Source organism: Aristolochia californica, unplaced genomic scaffold (genome assembly GCF_029961685.1).
Source record: "Aristolochia californica isolate CCGP_79_NKW_82.1479 unplaced genomic scaffold, dmAriCali1.0.hap1 SCAF_10, whole genome shotgun sequence".
In the NCBI taxonomy this organism is placed as follows: Eukaryota; Viridiplantae; Streptophyta; class Magnoliopsida; order Piperales; family Aristolochiaceae; genus Aristolochia; species Aristolochia californica.
The window spans coordinates 24,395,136-24,412,481 of NW_027181771.1; the positions used below are offsets into that span (position 1 = coordinate 24,395,136).

The following is a 17,346-nucleotide window of genomic DNA, read 5'->3' on the forward strand; positions in this document are numbered from 1 at the left end:
TAGTTGAGTTATCAATCAAGTAATTAGTTGATATCAATTATTAACTATAATTTATTATATAATTACATTATTATCTGATAGATGAGTTATTCTTATCTCAATGTTACAAAAAATATTTTTAGGTAATTATTAAAATATATAAATTAAAGACTTGGTTATTATTAAATGATCATTAATAGGATTCAAAAACCACAAACGTTATATGTATTTAAGCTATAACTTATCATATAACAATAGAATACTATAACTTGATTAATTAATTTATAATAATCCTTGGGAACCTATCATTCGGACCACAATTGGTCATATTAATTTTTATAGAGAAATAGAAATAGCCATCAAGTGTTTTGTTGGGAAAGAGCTAGGAGAGTTACAAGTGTCAGGGTTTATCTTAACTTTTATATTCCGTGGAAATTTTGTAACGGAAATGTTAAAATATTTCTAATAAGAAACAACCGTTGGAGGAAGTTAGTTGTGATCGAACGGTAATGGGCGATGCAATGCACGATAGCGTACTTGATTGTCTCATTAGATATAAATCGACAATTTGTTTAACTGCTATAATTGAGTTTTTTCACATCACTTTGTAAGCATTGAACCAGACCTAATCTTACCCAGTCCAATTACGATAGGATAAAAGGGTCAGGTTTGGTTCTATGCCATTAAATTTTTGCTTCCTTCCTGAAATGGTTATTTCATCTCAACGACTTTCGGCGAGACCGAAACTTCTCCCAGCTTCGTCTTCCTGGCACACACACATGCACTGATACGAAATCCCGAAGGAGTTTCGTAAACCTCTTTGTTCCGGTAAGTCCCAGACTCTATTCTTCTGACAGCAGTGTCGAACAGCTGCATCGATACCCGCGATGGCAATGGCAACGAACAGTTACTCCTGCTACGGCGACTACAACATCGTCGTTCTTCTCGAGTCTCTCTTTCTGCCGAGAGACTCTCTCTCGTACTTTGTTTCTGTTTCATAAATAGAATCGAAGTCTTGTCGTACAGCACCGGCAATGGCAACGGCAGCGGCGTCGTACTGCAGCTCCGACAATGGTGATGGCAACGGCGTCAAGCCTCTAACCACTCTTTCTCCTGACCACAGCGTCGCGTGAAGGTCTCCCAAAAACATCTCTTTTTCCGTGAGCTCCTCTATCACTCTTGGTTTTTCGCCCTTACCCTGTTCAAAAACCCTGAGGGTTTTTATTTCCCAAACAGAGTCGCATTTTCCTCCAGAGACTCTCTATGCGCAACGTCTCTGTTTCGGCAACATAGATGAAGTCTTCATGCCGAGGGACTCTATTCGCACACCGTCTCTGATTTGGTAACAGAGTCGTGTGCAGTGGACCAGGCTCCACAGTCCTCAACAATTCGCCCACTTGGAGACCGGTACACCAACTGGATCGCCCTCTTCCTCAAACATGATATCCTCCACCTCTGCAACTCGTTGCCCTTGTCTTCATACTAGAAGACCAACTGAAGCTGCGCACAACTTCAATTTCTCAGGAGTAACACCCTTTGTCAATATATCAATAGGGTTCTTCCCTAGTGCAGGTTTTGTCAACTCCCATGTCTGATTCCCTAACAAGGAATCCATCTGATCTTTCATGGCCAGCTCCCACTTGCTAGAATATTCACCTTGCAAGGTTTCTTCGTAACTCTATGGTTCTCCACCATCTGTCAAAAAAATATAATTCAAAGTAGGTGAGAAACGTTGTGGAGGATGATTAGTCCTTACTGATTTGCGAATTGTAGCTACAGGAGTGGACGACTCTGGATTTGACTGTAGAATAATAGGAGTGGGAGCACTAGACCCACTCTCCTTGTCACTCGCATCTCTGCACTACACTGTGGCCTCTGGTAGGCCATCTAGTCTGACAAAGTCAGACTCCTAAGGATTTGCTTCAGCAACTATACTGGACTTGTCCTTGTACACAATCTTCTCATTGAAGATCACATTCTTACTTCTTATAATCTTCCGACTCTGATACCAATTGTTAGGAAAAAATCATCGATGACAACAAGACAAGTAACAAGTAGTCATGCACAAAACAATATACGTGGTTCAAAAAATTGCCTACATCCACGGGAGCTTTAGAGGATTTTATAGATCAGTTGACGAATCACAATACAGTTTGTTTCTCACACCAGAAATACAACCCGAGAGAGTCTTCTCTCTTTGTCATCTCAACGAGTTTCAGCGAGACCGAAACCTCTCCCCGCTTCGTCTTCCTAGTGCATACACAAATACCGATACAAAATCCTGAGGGAGTGCCGTAAACCTCTTTGTTCCAGTAAGTCCCAGACTTTGTTCTTCCGACAACAACATCAAACAGCAGTACCAGTAATGGCAACTGCAACAAATAGTAACTCCAGCAATGATGACGACAACATCGTCATTCTTCTTGAGTCTCTCTTCTACCGAGAGATTCTATTTCATACTCTATTTCTATTTCGGAAACAGAGTCAAAGTCCTGCCCTACAATACCAGCAATGACGATGGCAGCAGCATCGTACAACAGCTCCGGCAGTGGCAACGACAACGGTGTCGAGCCAATAGAGTGCCAGTTAAATCTTGCCTTTTCTATACGTTTTTGCAACTTTCCAGTTTCCACCCCCACTCGCAACTCTCCACGCAATTCATGAAAGCGCACACGTGGTTTGCCAACAGTGAGGAGACCTGCCATTCCCGGTCGACTGCCCAAAGTGCTTAATAGATGTACCTTTTTCCTGCCAAAAATCTTTTCACAATGTCTACTATGTGTCCTCACCCCCTCTTTGTCTACGCAAATGAGAGATCACAAAAAATACGAAAAATTATGATTGTTCTCAATAGTGAACAAACAATGAAATGCAAGACTCTCTACGCGCAATGTCCTTGTTTTGGCAATAGAGACGAAGTCTTCCTGTGAGGGACTTTGTTCACACATCGTCTATGTTTCGACAACAGAGTCGTGTGCAATGGACCAGGCCCCACAGTCCTCAACAAAGACATCTCACTTGAAATTCTTTCACATCTGCCCAAGAAATGATAGCTCAAGTGTGAAGCTATTTTAGAGAAATGGCAGAATATGATCAAGAAAGTTAGCTTCTTTCACTGCCAAATCAATTGACATCGGCTTGTCTATCGAAAATACTACGACTATGGCTTCATATGTGAATGTATGTTTTGTCGCTTGGACGACAAAGGAGCACTCACGCTCCAAGACTCCCTCGTCTTCCCTTCACATCACAACGTCAAGAATATGGGTTCATGTAATGGGGTCATCTTCTAGTGCAAGAAAATCCACACTAATCTCAAGCTCAATTACTATCTCTACAATCTCATTACCAAGCATCTCATGACTCTTCCTCCACTTCCTCCTTTCAGAATGGCCCATGACTCCTTTGATAGTTGTTTCCCTTTTATAGGTTTAACCCATTATTAGGTAGTTTCCCATAGATAAAAGGATAGTGAGCCTGTGTTTGGATTGTACGTTAAATGGGATTTGGACAAGAAATAAGCCTGAGTTTTATCCATCAATGAGAGTTTGGATAAACAAGACGTTCCTCCGCAAAATTCCTGGAATTTTGTCTACCATGATTGAAGGTATGCATCTTGGGTTTCCGATTTTCTTTTTATGAATTTTATATTGTTTTAGAAATTCCGATTTACATTTGGAATCTTTCGTCTTGATTAAAATTCCATTACTTTTTTTGTTAAATGTTGTCTATGTTTTTATTCTGCCATAAAAAAAATAAAAATTTACGTGTCGTTTTTGAGTACAGGAGGATGTAGACTTAAGATGAGGCCTTATGAGCCCTACACTTCTTTGATAGCCAGTGGTGGCACGTGCGACTGACAATACGTTGTGTGCCTAGCGAATCTCAATCACGCTGGAGCTCCCCAGCTAGACAGCATCCAGGAGAGGCAGTGATGTTTTTGAACAGCGTCCCCGGCCAAACAAGATGACTGCACTGGTGTGCCAGAGTAGGTTTCGCTTAGTGCACTGGAGGTGCCAGCATGTTAGTGGGAACAGATGAACTCGTGGGAAGAAAATGCCCATAGCCAGCCATCAACTATCGTTCGGGTCTATAGAGGGGATCATCAACGTGGGGAGACGAACGACGGGGCTCGTTGTGTGCATTGGTGTCGAATCATCGAAATTTTGTGTGCATTTTCTTCCCGACTCCCGATTGGTCCCGTTCCTCACTTCCAATCGCCTAGAGACCGGCATTGCGCACAATTGATTCTTGGTCGAGAGACGTTGCTTCGGTGGGTGGCAATGAACACCAGACATTACGTCGAAGTGCAGCCGAGAGGAGTAGTCACAGAGCACCGAGAGAGAGATGCTGTAAAGGAAGCCTGTGTACACCGATGTGTTGTGCTCGTCGGACGCACACCAGTCACAATGGCACCAGAGGAAGGAGACGGCGGTGCGGGGATGGTGAGTAGAGTCCCAAACGGACGGGACGTCTAGCTATGAGCAGTCGAGAGCGGCGCGAGCGAACAGAGCAGAGACCCGTGTTGTGTGCGCCGGTGTTTCGTGCTCTCATTGGAGTGCAGCCAAGGCCAGGAGCACGACATCGTGCTCTCCGGTTGTCCCACACCACTGTACGCACAAGAGCACCAAACATGCTCACGGCCCATCCAAGCCCAATGTTATCGTTGGATACATTTAATTCATATATAAATAACAGGAAAAATAGAATATTTTAGTTTTCATTCTTTTTCATTTTAGCGCATATGGATTAAAAAATTGGATATGCATATATGAATGTTTAATATACAAGTGTTAGTTAATTTTTATCTGTATAAAAATTTATTTTGGGTTTATGCATACTTAATCTTCTATGCATATTATGATTGACCTAAATATAAGAAATTAATAATTGGCATAAATTTTAGTCAATTATTTTGATGTCATATTTTTGTTTACATTTGAATAATAAAGTAATAACCACAACATTCTTAATTATGAAAAATGTCTAGTGACATTAAGTTTAGTCACATAAAGTTAATGACATACGAATTTGTGAATATCCATGGAAATCTAATAATTTAACCTCACGTGGTAATTGTTATATTTAAGGGGTTAATTTGGATTGGATAGAAACATTTAAAAAAAAATTTTAGTCGCCTGCAACAATAGAAAATTCCTTTAGAGATAAATTTATGATGCCATTATAAAGTGATATAAATAATTTATGTGTTATAATCTAAGCCTACTCATATGTTGATTTATTTTTTTAAATTTATTTACGTGGGTAAATATTCAATTTTTGGTTCCATTGCATGTTTTAGTAAGCATTGTTGTTTATTTTGTAATTCTTCAAACTTTATCTGTTCCAAATTTTGATTCCTCCAATATTATTCCTCTGAATGGTAATAATTAAGTTCTTTGTTGGTCATTTCTTCTATTAAATAGCACTGACATATATGACTCTTTCATTAGGAAAGTCATCACATTTTCTCTTGGTTGGTCATCTATGACTCTTTCATATCGGCTCTTCATCTCATGTTCTATTTCTTTTTTATAAGATTAACTTATTAGACTCAAGTTGATAAAGTACTGACACATTTTAGGTTTTTCAATTTGTTGTTCTTTATGAAATCCTCTGGTAATGTCATGAGTTACTTTAGCACAAATGAGGAGAACCATGCTTTTAGTTCATGTTATGAAGTTATAATTGGATATCTTATTTTTATGCTATGTTTTATTTTCTATTTGTTTTATTTGAGTAATTAAAAATATTAGGCATAGGAATTGATTCGTAAAATATTAAGAGAGAAAACATTAAATTGATTGTATAATGAGTACATTGTTTCTCTATTTATAATAGAGAAAACTCACAGAATCAAAATAAAATTAAACCTACCTATGTTCCACTTACAACTTGAATAGAACTCCTAATACGAAACAAAGTAAATCAATATTACAGAATACTGATAAAATCAATAGATTTCTTATGTAAGATTCTATCCCATGTGTTGCGGACTCAATAGCACACCGAGTCACACAACAAAGAAGACAACAACAACTCACTCAATAGGATTTAATTCTTATATTTCTTTGAGTAGGATTTATTTCTTATATTGTTTTAAGTAGGATTTATTTCTTATATTGTTTTAAGTAGGAGTTATTTCTAATTACTTTATATGTAAGGGCATTATGGGGAATTATTGTAACCCTAACCCTAAAACTCCCTATTTAAGGGATAGGTATGAATGAAATAGGGAAGCTTTGAGATTTTAGAATAACCTAGTCTAAATAGGTTGAGATCACCTCTTGATCTCTAGTTTAGGGGTTACTCCAAAAATCCAACCTATCCTTCACCCTTCATTGCCATCCATCTTCACCCAAATTCATCCACCATCATCCCTACTAAGAAAAGGAGCTTCCTGCCCCTTTTCCAAGCCCAAAGAGGAGGTCTATCCTCCCTCTAGGCAGCAGCAGCAAGAGAGGCCCAATTCCTCCCTTACCAAGCAGCAAAGTGAGGATTTTTATCCTCAAATCTTGAGCAAATCCTGGTGCAACATGGGAGCTGATCATAGCATCAAAGAAGAGGTATTAATCTATCCCAAATTCGTGTTTCAAGTTATTTAAGAAAGAAGGATTGCATTCTTAGCTAGAGCAGCAACAAAGAGGGCCAAACCCTCTTTGCCGTGACCAAGAAAAGAGAGTACCTTGCTCTAGCAAGGTCAGCATTGCTGTGGGGTCTTCTACCTAGCACAACAACTCGGTAGGACCCTGAAAAGAGGATCTTTCCTCCTGGCCAAGCACTGGTTAAGGAGAAATACTCATACACAGACCCTTGACGTGAAGTGAGTAAATTCTGAGTGCTGGATTCACAAATCCCATGCCGTGTTACTCGATCCGTGACCCGGGACCGTAACAACTTGGTATCAGAGCAGGGTAACATGGGGGATCATATCAGCAATGAAGAAATCCAAATCAGGATACAAAAGATAGAAGATAGCCTTGAAACAGCACAACCAGTGTTGGGAAAGGTTTGTGGTTTGGAAGAAGAGATGAGCCGAATCATTAGCATGCTACAGGAGTTGAGGATAGAGAGACATCAGAGTCCAGAGGTGCGAGAGGTTGCTCAACCATATCACAAAAGAGGGGAGCAGTGACCTGGGCGCACTATTGTCCAAGCACCTCAGCATGGAGGCACAATCCCAAGGTACACCAAGTTAGAGTTTCCTTCTTTCAATGGTTCTGTGGATCCCGTAATTTGGTTGCATAGATGTGAAATTTTTTTTTTGAACCAAGGGACTACTGAATGGGATAAGGTGCAACTAGCCTCTTTCCATATGACAGATGAAGTCATGTTATGGATGACTCAAGTAGAGAAAGAGAGACCGGGAATGACTTGGGGCGAATTTAAAAATCTATGCACAGTTAGATTTGGGCCTCCCGCCAATAGCAACCCCTTGGGAGAGTTAGTCCTATTGAGACAAATGGGTTCGGTGGAACACTATCAAAAACTCGTCCAGGAAAAGTTGGCTCGTGCTGGAGAGAGGGTATTGGTTGACCAGTAGGTCTCCTTATTCACAGCAGGTCTCAATGAGTATTTACAGCTAGAGGTAGAACTCCTTATGCCCATGGATCTAGCTCATGCCATGAATATGGCCCGAGCAATGGAACAATGACAACAGTTGTAGAAACGTAAGCCGGGTTGGTCGAGTGAGAGGAACACTTCCTCCACGTGGCAAGGGTGCCGCTATAATTCATCTTAGGGAGCATCTACAGCAGTACCATCCAGACACACTCCGACTACGACTCAGGTAGCTGATCCCCGCCCTGGTAATTCCCTACCGAGCTTTATAAAAAAATTGACGAGTGCGGAGATGGCAGAAAGGTGGTCCAAAAATCTCTGTTATAACTGTGATGAGCAGTATCGGGTCGGACACCAATGTAAACGATTATTTTGGCTCGAGATGGAGGATTTAGAGGATCCAGAGGATATTATCGAGGAGGAACCACCAGAGATATCCTTGCATGCTATTACTGGGCAGAAATCGCCTACTACAATGCAAGTCCGAGCTCATGTCATCGACCGAGAACTGGTGGGACTAGTCGACTCGGGGAGTACACACAATTTTCTGAGTTTGACAGCCGCACAATATCTCCAGCTTCAGATACACACTCATCCGACAGCCATCGTCTCAGTAGCCAATGGCGAGAAGGTCCCTAGCTATGGGATTAGTAAGGTGGTAACTTTTTCCATTGGATTTACTTCATTTAATGCGGAATTTTTTGTTATTCCCCTAGTGGGATTTGATATGGCTTTAGGCATTAAATGGTTACAAACATTGGGGCCCATTCTGTGGGACTTTTCGGCTTTAACCATGAGCTTTGATTTGGCCGGAAGTCAGGTGCTCTTACAGGGCTGTCAGGTGGATAGGGCCCACCGCATACACACTTTGCAAACACAGGATCAGCCTGACAGTACTAGTGATGGTTTGGTTGAGGAGTTCTATGACCTCTTCCAAGAGCCTTCGGGTTTGCCTCCCATGAGGCACTGTGACCACTGGATCTGTCTGAAACCAGGTTCTGAGGTAGTGGTCGTGCGACCATACCGTTACCCACACCTTCAGAAGGACGAGATAGAGCGTCAGTGCCATGAGATGTTGAAATAGGGTCTTATTAGTCCCAGCCGCTCCCTGTTCTCTTCACCCATCTTACTTTTGAAGAAACATGATGGGACATGGAGGTTCTCCATGGATTATCGGGAGTTGAACGTGCAGACAGTAAAAGACAAGTTCCCGATTCCGGTAGTGGATGAGCTTCTGGATGAGTTACATGGGTCATGGTTATTCACTAAACTCGACCTCTGTTCGGGATACCATCAGGTCCGGATGCACCCCTCTGATATCGAGAAGACGACGCTCCACACGCACCATGGCCACTTTGAGTTCGTCGTCATGCCGTTCGGGTTATCCAATGCACCCTCCACTTTTCAAGCTTTGATGAACGAGGTATTTAGCCCCTATCTTCAAAAATTTGTTCTTGTATTTTTTGATGATATTTTGATATATAGCAAGTCGGTTGAGGAGCACTTGGCACACTTGACGATTGTTTTCGACTTGTTAAGAGCACATCAGCTCTATTTGAAACACTCCAAGTGTTCTTTTGCGGCTTCACATGTGGGATATCTGGGACACATTATCTCACATGAGGGGTTACGGTGGATCCTGAGAAGATCCGAGCTATTCATGAGTGGCCGCAACCACAGTCGTGTTCTGCATTACGGGGATTTTTGGGTCTTGCGGGCTACTACTGCAAATTGATTCAGAACTATGGGCCAGTGGCAGCACCATTGACGAGTTTACTCAAGAAAAATTCCTTTATTTGAAATGAGGGGGCCACCACATCATTTGTGGCACTCAAAGCTGCCCTCACATCCGCGCCAGTATTACAACTTCCCAACTTCGATGAATTGTTCATGGTAGAGTGCGACGCTTCGGGCGTGGGCATGGGGGCCATTTTACAGCAGCTGGGCCATCCTATTGCTTATTTTAGCAGACAGTTGGCAGTCCACCATCACAAACTGGCAGCCTATGAGTACAAATTGATTGGGTTGGCCAAAGTGGTCCAACATTGGAGGCCTTATCTCTGGGGCCGGGCTTTTCTCATACGCATGGATCACTACAGCCTTAAATTCTTACTAGAACAGCGTTTGACGACGTCGCCATAGCAGCACTGGATCAGTAAGTTGTTGGGGTTTGACTTCTCGGTGGATTATCGTGTGGGGAGATTAAATACGGTAGCAGATGCCTTGTCACGGTGTTTTGAAGATCAGCAGTCCGTCTATTCTATCAGCCAGCTGATATTTCTCATTATGGACTTGGTGCGAGAAGCACATGCTACTAACCCCGCACTACAGGAACTGCATCAGCAGATCTCAGAAGGGACAATGAATGTAAAGTGGTCCATCCAGGATTCACTTATTTATTACAAGCATCGGATTTTCCTTCCACCTGAGTCCGATTTGATTCCAGCTATTCTCTCGGCCTACCACGACAGTACACACGAGGGGATCCAGAAGACCTTGCACAGAATTCGAGCTAATTTTTACTGTCAAGCCATGAAACCCTCTATTGCGATTTATGTGGGCGACTGTCAGGTATGCCTACGCAACAAAGCCAAGCACTTGAGTCCAGCCAGTCTTCTCCAGCCTCTGGCCCTTCCTACGTAGGTTTGGGCCGACATTTCAATGGATTTTGTGGAAGGCCTACCCCTGTCAGCTGGCAAATCCGTACTTTTCCTAGTGGTTGATCGATTCTCCAAGTAAGGGAATTTTATACCAATGGCTCATCCATATACAGCAACACGGGTTGCTTAGACTTTCCTGGAGCAGATAGTCCGCTTACATGGCATTCCAGAATCCATTGTGAGTGACAGAGATGCAGTTTTCACGAGCACCTTTTGGTGGGAATTGTTTCGCTTGAGTGGGACGAAATTGAAGTTCCCCTCCGCCTATCATCCACAGACAGACGGGCAGACTGAGGTGGTGAACCGCACCATCGAGATGTATCTACGGTGCTTGGTGGGGGGATCATCTGCGGCAATGGGTTCAATGGATTCCGTGGGCCGAATACTATTACAACACTTTGTTCCACTCTGCATTGCAATCCACTCCTTTTCAGGTTATATATGGCCGGGATTCCCCTCGCCTCCTCTTGTACAACCCAAGGTCCACCCGCGTGGACACGATTGATCATGCACTCATAGACAGGGATCTACTACTACAGAATATCACAAAACGGCTATGACGTGCCCAAGCTCGGATGAAGGATGTATACGACAGAGGCCACCGTGAGGTCTCTTTTGAGGTTGGAAAGTATGTGTGGCTATGGCTCCAGCCCTACCGTCAGCAGTCTCTAGCGGGACCTTCACGTCATAAGCTCTCACCCAGATTTTTTGGGCCGTTTCCCATTCTTCGATCCGTGGGACCAGTCGCCTATCAACTCAAATTACCGGACACAGCCAGAATTCACGATGTGTTTCATGTCTCTCTTTTAAAGCAGCATTCCGGAGCACAGCCTACATCCACTCCATTCCTACCACCGGTTGATCATGGCGAGGTTATTCTTAACCCAGCTGCGGTGTTACGTGCACGGCTGACCAATGATCATTGGGAGATTCTCGTTCAGTGGACGGACACTGACCCCGACGCTGCAACATGGGAACGTGTGGACATCTTCAAACAAGTCTACCCAACTTTCGGGCTTGAGGACAAGCTCTTTCTCCATGGGGAGGCAGATGTTGTGGACTCAATAGCACACCGAGTCACACAACGAAGAAGACAACAACAACTCACTCAATAGGATTTAATTCTTATATTTCTTTGAGTAGGATTTATTTCTTATATTGTTTTAAGTAGGATTTATTTCTTATATTGTTTTAAGTAGGAGTTATTTCTAATTACTTTATATGTAAGGGCATTATGGGGAATTATTGTAACCCTAACCCTAAAACTCCCTATTTAAGGGATAGGTATGAATGAAATAGGGAAGCTTTGAGATTTTAGAATAACCTAGTCTAAATAGGTTGAGATCACCTCTTGATCTCTAGTTTAGGGGTTACTCCAAAAATCCAACCTATCCTTCACCCTCCATTGCCATCCATCTTCACCCAAATTCATCCACCATCATCCCTACTAATAAAAGTAGCTTCCTGCCCCTTTTCCAAGCCCAAAGAGGAGGTCTATTCTCCCTCTTGGCAGCAGCAGCAAGAGAGGCCCAATTCCTCCCTTACCAAGCAGCAAAGTGAGGATTTTTATCCTCAAATCTTGAGCAAATCCTGGTGCAACGTGGGAGCTGATCATAGCATCAAAGAAGAGGTATTAATCTATCCCAAACTCGTGTTTCAAGTTATTTAAGAAAGAAGGATTGCATTCTTAGCTAGAGCAGCAACAAAGAGGACCAAACCCTCTTTGCCATGACCAAGAAAAGAGAGCACCTTGCTCCAGCAAGGTCAGCATTGCTGTGGGGTCTTCTACCTAGTACAACAACTCGGTAGGACCCTGAAAAGAGGATCTTTCCTCCTGGCCAAGCACTGGTTAAGGAGAAATACTCATACACAGACCCTTGACGTGAAGTGAGTAAATTCTGAGTGCTGGATTCACAAATCCCACGCCGTGTTACTCGATCCATGACCCGGGACCGTAACACCATGAGACTCAAATAAGACTTTGTCCTACTAATTCTTCTACCATGAGATTCCTTTACCATGAAAATCATATTGGACTCTTCCATTTTGCTTCTGGAACATTCCCCTCAAATTGGAGCTGCTAACTTTTGCATGAAAAGAAATTTTCATCTACTATGCTCCTCCTTACTTAGATGTTCTTTATTTTTAAAAAAACAAATTTACCACCACTACTTCTCAACACCTCTTCTTTTGAACTTCTCCTTCTACTTCTCTCCATTAAGTGACCCTTTCCGTTTAAAGAGGCCCCAATTGTACATAGCAAATATGAGAGAAGGAAGCATCACTCTAGCCAAACGATAAAACTTCATATTCCTTTCAAAATGGTCTATGTTTGAAAAAAGACTCCTTTCAATTTCAAAGGTAGACAAGCACAATTTTTGTGCATGAAAAAAAGAAAGTGTATTAACTATTTTAATGGTAGCTCACAAAAATATACTACTTTGGTGAATAAAAAAACTTAACTCACTCTGACTGTTGGGTGCACTCTTGTTCTATGTAGGTAGTGGAAGTATAGCCAGTGCTCTAAAGTGATAAAAAAATATGAAATTAAAAAAATACAAGAAGTTTGAAAAGAACAAAAAAAAGACCTTTGAAAATAAGGGAAACTTCTTTGCATAAAATGAAGATGGTTTACACTCGTGGGTACAAAGCCTACTTATATGCAAACTAGGGATAAGAATCCTTGTCCCTTCATCTTTCATGGATCAGTATGTGTTATGGACTCAATAAGACTGAGTCATCTACTTTACTTTTATTATTATGTTGCCTTTAATTTCGAATTTTATATATTTGTAATAAGACTTAAAGGTAGGGGTAGAATTGGGTTTTAATAACCCTAACCTATGTTGATTTTAATTACCCTATTTAAGGGGTAAGGATGGAGAAATAAAGCAAGTTCGGAATTAGCATAAACTAGGGTAATTTAGGTTCCTTCTAGGCTCTCTATTCTAGGGTTCTTGGTGTGAACTCTCTTGGGGGTTTGCTGCATCCATTGGGGAGTCTTTGAGGAGATCTTGGATGGAAAAGGAAGAGGAATTACCTTTCTCTTTCGAGCTACAAGAGAGGTCATGTCTTTCACAAAAATTCTGGTTGCTGAATTGGTGTTGACGTCAAGAGGTATTTGGAGAAGGGTTGGCGTGAGCTAACCAGGAAGGAGGACGAATTCTAGTTGCTGGATTGGTGTTGATGTCAAGAGGTATTTGCTAATCTTATTCCAAACATTAAGATTAGATTTATGTTTCTCTTTTACGTAAGGAACCAGTGCTGCATAAAATTGGAAACCCAACCTTGACGTGATCCATAAGAAAGGGGGTTCCACGTTGGGGCCTCAAGGAGCTTCCTTGACTAGCTGGGTTCATTCATAATTAAGAAAAGGAAACTCCTTTTCAAGGGGAATGAATTCAGTAAAGGGAAAGGGGTTGTTCTTGAGTCATTACAGCAAGTAAAACCCTCTTGTCTTGAATCATAAAAGAGGGGTTTCATATCTGAGTGCTTAAACAGTCCTTTAACTTGCTTGTTGCATCTATAATTGAGAAAAGGAAAATCCTTTTCAATCCTAACGTGAAAGGAGAAGTATAACAGAGTTCTTTTCACAAAAATGTGATAAGAAACCCTCAAACAGTACTGGATTCATATTCAACTCGCCGAGTTACTAGATCCATGGCTAGGGACCGTAACAGTATGATCTTCCCACCTAAGTACGAGGTTTACCCCTTTATTTAAATTCAAACTTCGCATTATCACAAATGCCTAAATAAGCTCCTAAGATATAATTCAAGAGCATTTGAATCGATCCGAGTTAAAATTTTAGATTTTAAATGAGACAAAGAAATTGATAGCCAGCCTCTACAGCTTGAATGCACGCGCGCCACTCACCTACACACGTGCCTTGCCTATGTGGCTCACCCACGCACCTCACCCACGCCTAGGTGGGGGACAAGGGTTGGGTTGTGATTAATTAAATAACACATTTAATGTAATACATAACTATCTTGATCATATCTAATACTAATTAATTAATGACATTATGTATTTACTAATCATATAATTACTGATTAAGTAAGAAATAATTAAATACCCAATGATTTCTGCTAATTAATCGGCCAAGTGACATATTTAATGTAATAACTAATCGATTATTTAATAGAAAAGTAGTAATAACTTACTTATCTAATTAATTAAACATATTCTAGTTATATAATTAGGATGGGTGACTTCCTGAGAAGTCCTCGTGTTGCACCCCTTTTTGCCCTATTTTCCACTGCCACCAGCTAATTTCTCCCTCACAATGCTGCGGTTAGGGGTGACAAAACATATTTGTATATATATATATATATATATATATATATACACATATATTTGATGGTTTGAAACTTTCGGGTAGAAGAGAAGGAGGGAAAAAAATAAAAAAAAAGAATAATTTTGTTTAGTTTTCCTTTATTAATGCAATTCGCTACACTTTTGACACGGACGGTGAATGGTTTATTCTTTAATCCAACAACATAGCTCTCCTATTTTATTTTTTATATCTCGATTTTTGCATAAGATTATAATTTATATTTTATTTTATGTAGGGTATGTGGAAAAGACCGACAGAACACGGGGGGATAGTGAAGCCGAGGAAGGGATTGGCAGGATGGACAGGGTAACAACAACGAGTGCGATCATACTAGCACCAATGCACTAGATCCCATCAGACCTCAGAAGTTAAGCATGCTTGGATGAGACTAGTACTAGGATGGTTGATATCTTAGGAAGTCCTCGTGTAGCACCCCTTTTTCCCCATTTTTCCTTTGTCACCAACTAATTTCTCCCTCGCAATGCTACTGTTAGGAGCGGCAAAACATATTTGTATATATAGTTTGTTTTCTTTTTTAACAATTCGAAACGTTTGGGTAGAAGAGAAGATGGGAAAAAAAAAAAAAAAGTACGATTTTGTTTTATTTTCCGTTATTAATATAGTTTTGTTCAGTTTCAACACGGTCGATGAATGCTTTATTCTTTAAGCCAATGACAAAACACTTATCATTTTTTATATCCTGATTCTTGTTGAAGATTTTAATTTTTAATTTTATTTTATGAAGGGAATATGGAAAAGACCAACAAAATACGGGGGGAGAGGGAAGCTGGGGAAGGGATTGGTAGGATGGAGAAGGAAACACAAACGGGTGCGATCATACCAACACTAATGCATTGAATCCCATCAAAACTCCAAAGTTAAACGTGTTTTGGCGATTGTTGTACTTGGATGGGTGACCTCCTAAGAAGTCTTCTTGTTGCACCCCTTTTTACCCTTTTTTCCTTTGCCACCAGTTAATTTCTCCCTCATAATATTGAGGTTAGGGGCAACAAAACGTATTTGTATATATAGTTTGTCTTCTTTTTTAACAGTTTGAAATGTTCTGGTAGAAGAGAAGAGGGAAAAAACTACGATTTTGTTTTGCTTTCCATTGTTAATGTAGTTCGGTTAAGTTTTGACATGGCCAGAGAAAATTTTATTTCTTTAATCCAATGACATAGTGTTTTTTTAATTTTTAATATTTTGATTTTTTCTTAAGATTTTAATTTTTAATTTTATTTTATGGAAAGAATGTGGAAAAGACCGACAAAACACGGGGGAAGAGGGAAGCCAAGGGATTGGTAGGATGGAGATACAAACGGGTGCGATCAATAAAATTTGGCATTTTGATAAATGTGGTTGAAAGAAAAACTTCTGAGTAAGATATGCAAGCTAAAACATTTTGCAATTTCAGTTAATGTAATAAAAATCAGTTTCTATTCTCTTTCTCCAATGAACTAACCCATCAGCTCAGAAAATAGTTTTTAGATATGAAGAAGATTGAATTTTCAGCATAAATGATGCTAATGCTGACAAATTTCAGATCACCTTTGTGCTCACTCTAGGAAAACAACACACAAAGTAATTGACTTCAGTTCTAATAGGAGGGGTTAGTCAACTCACGCAGGAGATGAACTTCAACCACATTACTCAGTTCATCTCCTGACATTGTTAGTGGAACACTAGCGCATGATTCATGTTGATGAATCAGAAGAACCCAAAAATCATCTCTACGGTTTAATTTTGGGAATTCAGATTCTGTAGAATATTGAGAATCGTCCGGATGAAGAGAGTGAGATGCCTTGAACCCTCGTCGAATTTTTTCATTTCAGTCTCTCTTCTGCACTCTTCCCTCCCTCGGTCTAATTCTTCTCTAGTCTCTTCTTCCTCCGAAATTGTTTTCCTCTCTCTCATCCTCCATCTCCCTTCTCCCTTCTCCCTCTCGTTGTGAACGTCCTCTCAGCCTCCCACTCCCTTCTCCATGTAGCTATTCTCTCTTCGCCCAAAATACCTCCAGATTTCATTTGATTTTCCCCCATTTCAATTTCAATTTTCTTTGATTTTTTATATTTCGCCATTGGTTTCTTCAATTCTACTTCGATTTCACCCTTCGACTACGGTTTTCCCCAAATTTAAGAAGGTATGCCTATACCCTGACTTTTTTTATTATTTTAGTGTTGTATTTGATTTAATTTTAATTTTTGTGCGTAATGTGTATTAATTGTTGCTTAATTGTGAGATTTAGGTTGAGGTTTATGGTTCAATTTTGTCTTCATAGGGTTTAATTTCGGGATTAGGGTTAGGGTTTAGAGTATTTAGGTTTTGGTGCTTGGTATTTTAGGGTTTAGGTTTAGGGTTTATTGTATTTTTAGGGTTTAGTCTTTTTTTTTTTAATTTTTTAGGGTTCTCAATGTTTGGGTTTTAGTGCTTTTAGGGGTTTTAAGGTTAGGGTTTAGGGTTAATAGGGTTTAGGTGTTGAGTCCAGTTCAAACAATGTTGAGTCGCCTACAAAGGCGTCCATTAGCCAACGAAACCCGACCCCCATCTCTGACGAGGTACTATTTGTAGTGACTGTGAAATCATATGGTGCTCTACTAGGGATGTTCAGTAAATTTGGACTTGATATGTGTGTTTTTGCAGTGTTTACTGTATCTACAATGGAAATAGTTTGGTTAATTTTGAAATGTCTTAGAATGTTGTTGAAAATTATTGAAGTGCTATAGAATGATTTTACCATGTGGAGAGGAGATTCAGGTGTTATAAATATCCACCACTTGGTATTTTATTTTTTTTGGTTTGATGAGGACC

General features: G+C 40.5%; 2 pseudogenes; both read left to right on the forward strand.

The window, feature by feature from the left end:
• The first annotated feature begins 14,855 nt into the window (after window positions 1-14,855).
• On the forward strand, window positions 14,856-14,974 carry LOC137943332 (5S ribosomal RNA; annotated as a pseudogene).
• A 391-nt stretch (window positions 14,975-15,365) lies between these two features.
• On the forward strand, window positions 15,366-15,484 carry LOC137943273 (5S ribosomal RNA; annotated as a pseudogene).
• The last annotated feature ends 1,862 nt before the right edge of the window (window positions 15,485-17,346 follow it).